Genomic DNA, 8,434 nt, shown 5'->3' with positions numbered 1-8,434 from the left:
CCATATGAAGAAAAATATGCACAATCTCCTTATCCTCCATTTTTTGGGGGGCAACCATATTTCGGTATGCCGTCATCTTTAGGTCAACCTGGAATAACTATCTATGAGTGGCAACCAACAATGCTTATTCAACCTAGGATTGTGTATCCATCACAACGTATGCAATCTTTCTCATCCACTCCAACTACTTCTCTTGTTATAGCTTTACTAGAGTCACAAGCTCAGATTGTTGTATCTCAACCTGTGCAAGCTAGTCCTTCAACCTCAGACCCCCAAGTTTCAGGTTTACAGATTCAACCTTCTCAGGTAGTTTTACAACAACCACTTGCACTAGGATTCCAACAACCTTATTCCAGTTTACCCTTTACTGGAATGACTCAGAATTACACTGGTTTAGTGTATTCACAGCCTGGTTAAGCTTACATTGGTGGACAACAACCATTAAATCAACAACCGTTGTATCAACAAAAACAAAAGTTGCTTCAATAGCCTTGGAAGCCCTAATATCAATAGTAGCAATTCCAGCAAAACCAACCTCATCCTGGGTTTGGTCAGCAACAATTTTACCCAGGTCCTCATCAACAAGCCTATGTTGGGTTTGGATAATAGCAAATATATCCTAGTGCTCAACAACAACCTTATACTCAATTTTCTCAACAAACTTACCCCTATCAAGTTTACAAACAGCAGATTCCTTATGCTAGTATGCAAAGGCCTGTTGCCCAGGAAATCCCATCTTACCTGGGTTATGCTCAACCTGACCTCAATAGACAGTTCCCTTTTGTTGCAACACTTGAACTACCAGATCTAAATCAGCTCACCAATGATCCAATTCTTTATGCACCATGGTGGCTAGTGATTCCTCATAAATTACCTTTCGATATTCTGAAATTCAATGGAAACCCTAGAGAAGACCCATCCAACCATGTCATGACTTTTAATTTATGGTTTTCATCAAACTCCTTCAATTATGATTTAGTTAGACTACATCATTTCTAGAGAACGCTTACTGGTCCAGCTGTGAAGTGGTACATTGAGTTACCACAAGCTTCTTTTGATAACTTTACATCCTTAGCTACCACATTTTTAACCCACTTCCAGTTACCCATACGATATGAAACTCGAATGGAACTATTAAGAAACTTTAAATAGACAACTGCTACTCATATCCTTGATCATGAGTGGAACTATTGTCGTCAAATGGTTAAAACTTATGTTCCTGATCAACTTTTAGCTGAGTAGTTTATAAAAGCCTTGTTGCCATCTATCACTGAGGATGTCGCGAATGGTGTAGTTGTCACTGAAAAAATTTCTCATACCCAATGTTTGGACTTGATTTATACATAGTCTGGCATGCTCTATGACAAGATCTCAAATGCATCCAAACCATATTTCATTGTTCCTCCACCACCATGGAGTAAGGACTCTCATGTCGGTGACGGTGTGATTGGTTCTTCGAGCACACAAATGGTAGGTAGACCATCTTGTCAAACACTTGCCATTTCCAATGAAACTTGAAATGCATCGGATAACACTCTTGCTTCTAAAATTAATGTCGTGTCATCTAAGAAAGGCAAGAATGAAAAGCAACTAGGAAGCAACAAGAAGAAAAAAAATAATCCCCCTGAAGAGAAATCATCTGATTCCTCTCCTTCGGCTAGGAAACCTCATTACCCATTTTTAATATGTAATGATGAGCACTTTACATGAGGTTGTCGTCATCGCTTTGAAGTCTCAAATCTTCTTAAGACTTCTAGTACATCCACAGTGTTGATTGATCCTTTTCTGAACCTAAAGACACATATGGTTACTAAAGACCATGCTTCCACTTCCCAAGTGATTATGCTATCCACCTATAAGTCTAAAATAGATGTTTTGGTATCAACACAAAGTAAAGCTTATGGAAATAAATTGTCATCGTTGAATAATCAGGTTGATAAACCCAATCCTTTGACTTCAACTTTTTCTGATCCTATTCCACCACCTATTGCACCAGAGCTAATAATAAAATTACCTAAGGGAGTTGTACATAAATCAACATTTAACCCTCGAGCTCGAGCAGAATAGAACTATAACATAGTAGAAGATTTGGCTCAGTCACCTTTTGCTATGTCAATGCTTGAGGTGCTTCAAAATTATCCCTCCCAAAAGCAAGTTTTGTTGTCAACAATTGGTGGAATCGATCCAACTGATTCCAATCTTGTGGTTTTCAACCGTGCGGGTTATACTCCACAGTTACCAGCACAATTAGCATTCCTAATTCAAGTGAATGCCTTGAATAAACTTATTCACTAAACCATTATTGATGAGGGGGCATCTACTTGTATCATGTCGATGGATTGTTGGAAAACACTTGGCTCACTGCCTTTGTCATGTTCACCAACAATATTAAAAGCTTTTAACGGTCACACATATACACCTTGTGGAATATTGAGTAATATGTAATTGAAAACAGTAACTGTTGAAGTTGAGGTCATTGAAAGACCCATTGACTATAACATTTTGCTAGGAAGACCGTTGGTTTATGCTATGGCTGCTGTGGTTTTGACATACTCTCATACGATTGCATTCCGTCATAAAGGTGGAATCACAGTTATCGATCAACTCGCCTTCTTCACCTCTAGTTCATAGGCTACTAGAAGCATTCCGTTAGTTCATGGACCCCCACTATCTCTTTAAAACATTGGTGTAGGTCTCTTCAAGGATTCTTCCCTAATTGGTACTTTTTCACTACCGTCACCATCAAACATGGCGGAAGTGGAAAAAGTTGAGACTTGAAACATCATATCATCCACTTCATCTGATTTAAGGAAGATTAACAATAGTTCTAAAGTTGATAGTAGTAATGAAATCATGTCGTAAGCCCCATTGAGCTTGCATAGCAATCAATCTTTTTGGCTTGCCCAAAAAACCCAAATCCATCTTCACTAATTGTATGGGTAGATCATTTATTAGAATATGGTACTTCCTCTGATCCTTTTTCACGTATATTTTCTACTGATGAAGGAATCATCCAATTAATGATGACAGAAAAAGAACCATGGGAAGATCATCATCATCGTTCCCATCTTCCAGATCACATAGAAGATTTTTCGAATGAACTCCATCACCCTTCAGTTGTTAATTTTCTTTTTAATTCTATTTTTATAGATAAAGTAGATTCTGAGCGAAACTTGTCAAATATCAAAGAAACTATTTCTATCAATATTTTGACCAAACCTAAAGTTGTAGAAAACATTCATGTTGGCAAATATTGTTCTCCATCAGAACTTGACATTTTCCATGCTCTCTGTCATGAATTCTGAGATATATTTGCATAGTAATATGACGAGATGCCAGATATTGACTCTAGTATAGTTTAACATGAATTTAAAATGTATCCTGATGTCAAACCAGTGTGACAACGTCTCCGTCCTATTCATCCAAAGAAGGTTGCTGCCATTAAAATATAATTTGAAAAACTTTTGCATCTTGGTTTCATATACCCTATTCCTCTTATTGATTGGGTTTCCAATATTGTTCCTGTCATGAAGAAACAAGGGACAATATGAGTGTGCTTCAATTATAGGGATGTTAATCAGGCTTGTCCAAAAGACAATTATCCCACTCCCTTTATCGACCATATTATTGATGAATGTTCCTAATGAAAAATATTTTCATTTATGGACGGTTTTTCTGGCTATAATTAGATCAATATCCACCCAGAAGACCAATATGAAACTACTTTTATTTGTCCATGGGGCACATTCACTTACAGGAAACTCCCTTTTGGTTTGAAGAACGCAGGGGAAACTTTTCAGAGAGTAATGAATTATGTGTTCCATGACATCAAACATATTGTTCAACCATACCTTTATGATTTACCTGCTCATTCATGAAAGCGGACTGATCATCCGGACTTCAAATTATGGCTCAATCCACACAAATGTGTTTTTTGTGTTGGTTTTGGTCATTTAATTGGTTTCATAGTGTCTAAGGAAGGAATTCAACTCGACCCTCTTAAGGCTTAGGCAATTATTGATTTGCCTCCACCTTCCAATTTACTACAGTTATAGAGACTCCAAGGGAAGGCTAACTTTCTGAGGAGGTTCATTCCCAATTATGTTGAATTTGATAAAGGATTTGCTTGTCTTTTAAAAAAAGGGATACCCTTCCATTGGGATTAGGTTGTGCAAGCTTCCTTTGATGCTCTTAAAGATACCTTGATTAGAGCCTAATTAATGTATTCCCCGAACTATCAAAACGACTACTTGCTGTATCTTGTTGTTTCGGGAATATTTATTGTTCTAAGACAAATGCCTAACCCTCTAGATCTAGTAGCTGATCTAGAAACAACAGACAAAGTAATCTTAACTTTTCCTATAAATAACAGATAAAACAAGGAAGAAGGGGAACCTACTTGTAGCTTTCGCTAACTCCTTGTCTCCTTTGATCAATTCCGTTGCTCCTTCCCGTACTTAAATCACTTGAGAAGTACCTGCACAATTACATAAACAAAAACCCATCAAAGCATAATGATATCGATCTATTGCTTATAAATAACATGGAATTGAAAACATGATAAACATATGAAAGCATTAACAAATAACACAAGAATAAGGGAAAATTCTTGAAAACTTTTTTGACAAGAGGAAAGACTACAACCCATATGAGCTCAATCCAATGTCATCCTTCCAATTCAATCCTTCATCACCCTTATGAAAAGAAAAACACTCCAACACAATGACAATACTTACACTCAATTCTAATCTCATAGCATGAGCATCTCGTTATAACTCAATATTTTCTAGCCCAGATCTCTTAGATGAGTGATCTATTTATAGGTGAGTGAAGCAGGTTATGTCGTCAATGGAGATAATGAATGCCTTTCGAAATTTAAAAATCAGTTCCATAGAAGAAGGGATAGGGGATTGATGTTTCCTAATTCCCTTTCTCATCCAAAGGTGAACTCAAAAGTGTTGGTGGCATTTGAGAAACTTCTAGAGGCTTCCAATGGATAAGGAATCTTCAAACCCTCAAGAAAATTTGCCCAAATTCACTCAGCGCAGGCCAAAGAGGGACCATGTGCACTGCATAACACCCAAACAGTGTATGGTTTTCAATGAAGCGCACCCTAATGAGGGCCTACCTGCACTAATCTTCTTAGAGGTAGTTTTTGGAGGTTTTTAGTGATGGAACTTGTTTGGAAGTAGGGCATTCCAATGACTAACTTCTTTAGGGCATGTACCAACTGTACTAGGGGTTGATGTCATTGTGTTGTAGTGTTTTTCTTTTCATGAGGATGATGAAGGAATGAATTGGAAGGATGACATTGGATCGAGCTCATATGGGTTGTAATCTTTCCTATTATCAATAAAGTCTTCCTTCATAAGTAATCGATTGATTTATTTGTGCATTTGATTTATATTTTCATTCGAAGTGTTGAAAATCTTCATTTCTTTAAAATTGAAAGTGTCGCACAATCTTCCTTTCCCTTTTAAGAGAAATTGTCATAAATCGTAATTTTTTATGAACAAATTCTGAATCGTTTGTGCATTAGTTTTCTTATTGTATCATTCACATTAAGAGAAACTGAAAAGAAATACATGCAATTTTCATTTTAAAGTTTGAGTTTGTGTGCTAAAAGGAATGGTTTAGGGAATTGCATTAGTTTTTGCTCTTTCTTGTTTGTTCAAAAAGTACTTTTATGCTCTATCCCTCATAGCCAGGATTTTCATTATTGAAATTAAATGAAAAGAGTGCTTCTCATTCTAGTTGCATTTTTAGGAATTTCAGAACACATCTCGCGATGAACCTTCAAGGGCAAATTTCTAAGCAAGATCAACTTAAAATAAACATAAATTAATCTAAAAAAACATTAGAACTTAACGAAAAACATCTAGAGGTCTAGGCTAGAGACGTGTTCTGGCGTCTTTAAACGTAGTGGCTGTCGTTTTCACTGAAGATTGGGTGATTCCTCCTCTTTGAACCGATAAGTACTAGTACCGATTTATGCTCCCTGTACCATTGAGTATATAGTTAGAGACCCCAATAGGTTGAAATCCTTTATCCCTAGGAAGCCGAATCTGTTGCCTTACTGATCGCGATGCATCGAGCACAACCTTAGGGAAGATTGACTACCTTACATAAAGTCCTTGGTAATTTCTCTTTCATTTATCACCAAGGTTTATATTGCAGTTTTGCGATTTGTCTGGTAAACCCTCTTGTTTAGAATCTCCAGAGAAGTCACTTTCATTCCTTTTTGACTCTTTAAAAGTAAAAGGATCATCTGAGAACTTATCCTTTTAGGCTCATTAAAAATCGAAGGCAACTAGAGTCATGTTTTGTTTTCTCTCGAATCTTTAAAATTGAAAAAGAAAAGTTGTGTTTCAGTGTCGTAAAAATTAATTGACCATGAATAACATCCTTATTCCTTATTTGAGTTTAATTTGATAAAGTAAATTAGCAATCGTGGAGGAAAATCAACCCAAACCCCATCATTTGCAAAGAACAGCAAGCCAACCACCTTTGCCTCCCAAAGCAACACCAATTCAGACAAAGCAGTCTTGTTTAACTGAGTCTAGTACATCAAGAACTCCTAGTTATTCATTTGGGTTACCTGAAACATTTGTTTCAGTAGCTACAAAGACTCTAATTACTCCAACTATTTCTGGTCCATTTGTTCCTAAAGATGAATTTCCACAGTTACCTGAGGACATTAGCACTGATCCTAATGTAACAGTAACTGAGGTTGTCCAACAACAAGTTGATACTCAACTTGAAATTGCTCAACCAAAAAGTGCTTCTGAACTTGAAACAACTCAACCAGGAGTTGGTCTAGAATCAATCCCAGTTCAAATAGAAGTTACATATGAACCAGAAGTTGTCCAGAAACCTCCCTTTAAAACTTTTGTTCATTTACCTGAACATATGGATTTCGAATTTCAACATTCAGAAGTTGTTACCCCTCTGACATCAGTCACTGTTGAAACTACACTTTCATCAATGCCAGAAATATTTTACGGACCTAACGGTCAACCTCTTCCTCCAGATTTGATTGCCATAGAGGAGGAAATAGTAGAGGATTCCACACTTGGAACACCAATTCATTTTCGAACTATACTTTATCTTTACCCTACTAGTCCTAATTACTTTGTTTCATCTGATCCTGCTTCCTTGTAAGTTCCCGTCAAATATTTAGGACAACTTTTGGGACAATTAACTATGGCTGAAAAACCATCAACATCCAAGATTGTATAATTTGATGCAGCTGTAGCAAAATATTCTATTGTAACTCCTTCAATGTTTTCTACCACACTTGAGTCACATCTATATGGTGAATCGTCCGTCCCAGTTGGTTACCAATCATTATTTGGAACACACTCAAGGGTTGCTTCTGCACCATGGTCAACACCCATGCACTCATCCAAAATTCTACCTGGTTTTTCTCAAATGGGAACTCAACAGATTGATCCTACACATCAGTATCAGGCTAGGCAATCTAGTCATCAAAGACCGGTGTATCCATTAAATACTGGATTACCACCATATGGAGAGCAATATGCTTATTCACCATATCCTCCCTATTTCGGAGGACAACCATGTGGTATTTTCCCACAACATTCAAGTCAACCTAGAATTAGAGTTTGTCAATGGTAACCTGTAATGCCAGATCAACCAAGACTTGTGTATCCAACACAACCAACGCAAACTGTGTTAAATATTCCTACTACACCTATTGTTTCTACTATGCCACAGTCACAAGCTCAAATTTTTGTATCTCAATCGGCACAAACTGATCCTTCTTCCTTGCAACCACAAGTTTCAATTCAAGAATTTCAAGTTTCTCAAGTTGTTTTACAACCGCCACTTGTTTCTGGAACCTAGCGACAACCTCAGGTTAGTATACATTTATCTTGATTGATTCAAGTTTACACTGGTATAGTTGATCCACAGTCAGTTCAATCCTTCCCTACTAGGAAATGACAGATGTCTCAACAACCATGGTTGTCACAATTCCAACAACCCCAATTCCAATGGTTCCAACCTCATTTTGGAGTTGGTTCCTAAGCTCAACCTGGTTTTTTGAAGGACTAGGCAACATAGCTTTGTAGGTTATGGACAACCACAATTTCAATCTGGTTATCAACAACCACCTTATACTGGTTTTGTTTAACAACCTTACCAAGGTTACCAAATTTAGATGCCTTATGATGGTCTGCAAAGACCTATTGCATGGGAAATTCCATCATATCCTCGGTATGCTCAACCTGACTTGAATCGATAGTTGCCATTCGTAGCAACTTTAGAATTACCAGATTTAAACCGACTCACCAATGATCCAGTCACATATGTACCTTGGTGGCTGGTAATTCCACAGAAATTACCATTCGATATTCCAAATTTTAATGGAAATCTTGGAGAAGACCCATCGAATCATGTTATGACATTTCAT

This window comes from Pinus tabuliformis, chromosome 8 (assembly GCF_031772625.1).
Source record: "Pinus tabuliformis cultivar Carrire ecotype Pingquan chromosome 8, CPIR1, whole genome shotgun sequence".
NCBI classification, from domain to species: domain Eukaryota; kingdom Viridiplantae; phylum Streptophyta; class Pinopsida; order Pinales; family Pinaceae; genus Pinus; species Pinus tabuliformis.
Note: the sequence above shows the minus strand (reverse complement) of the source record.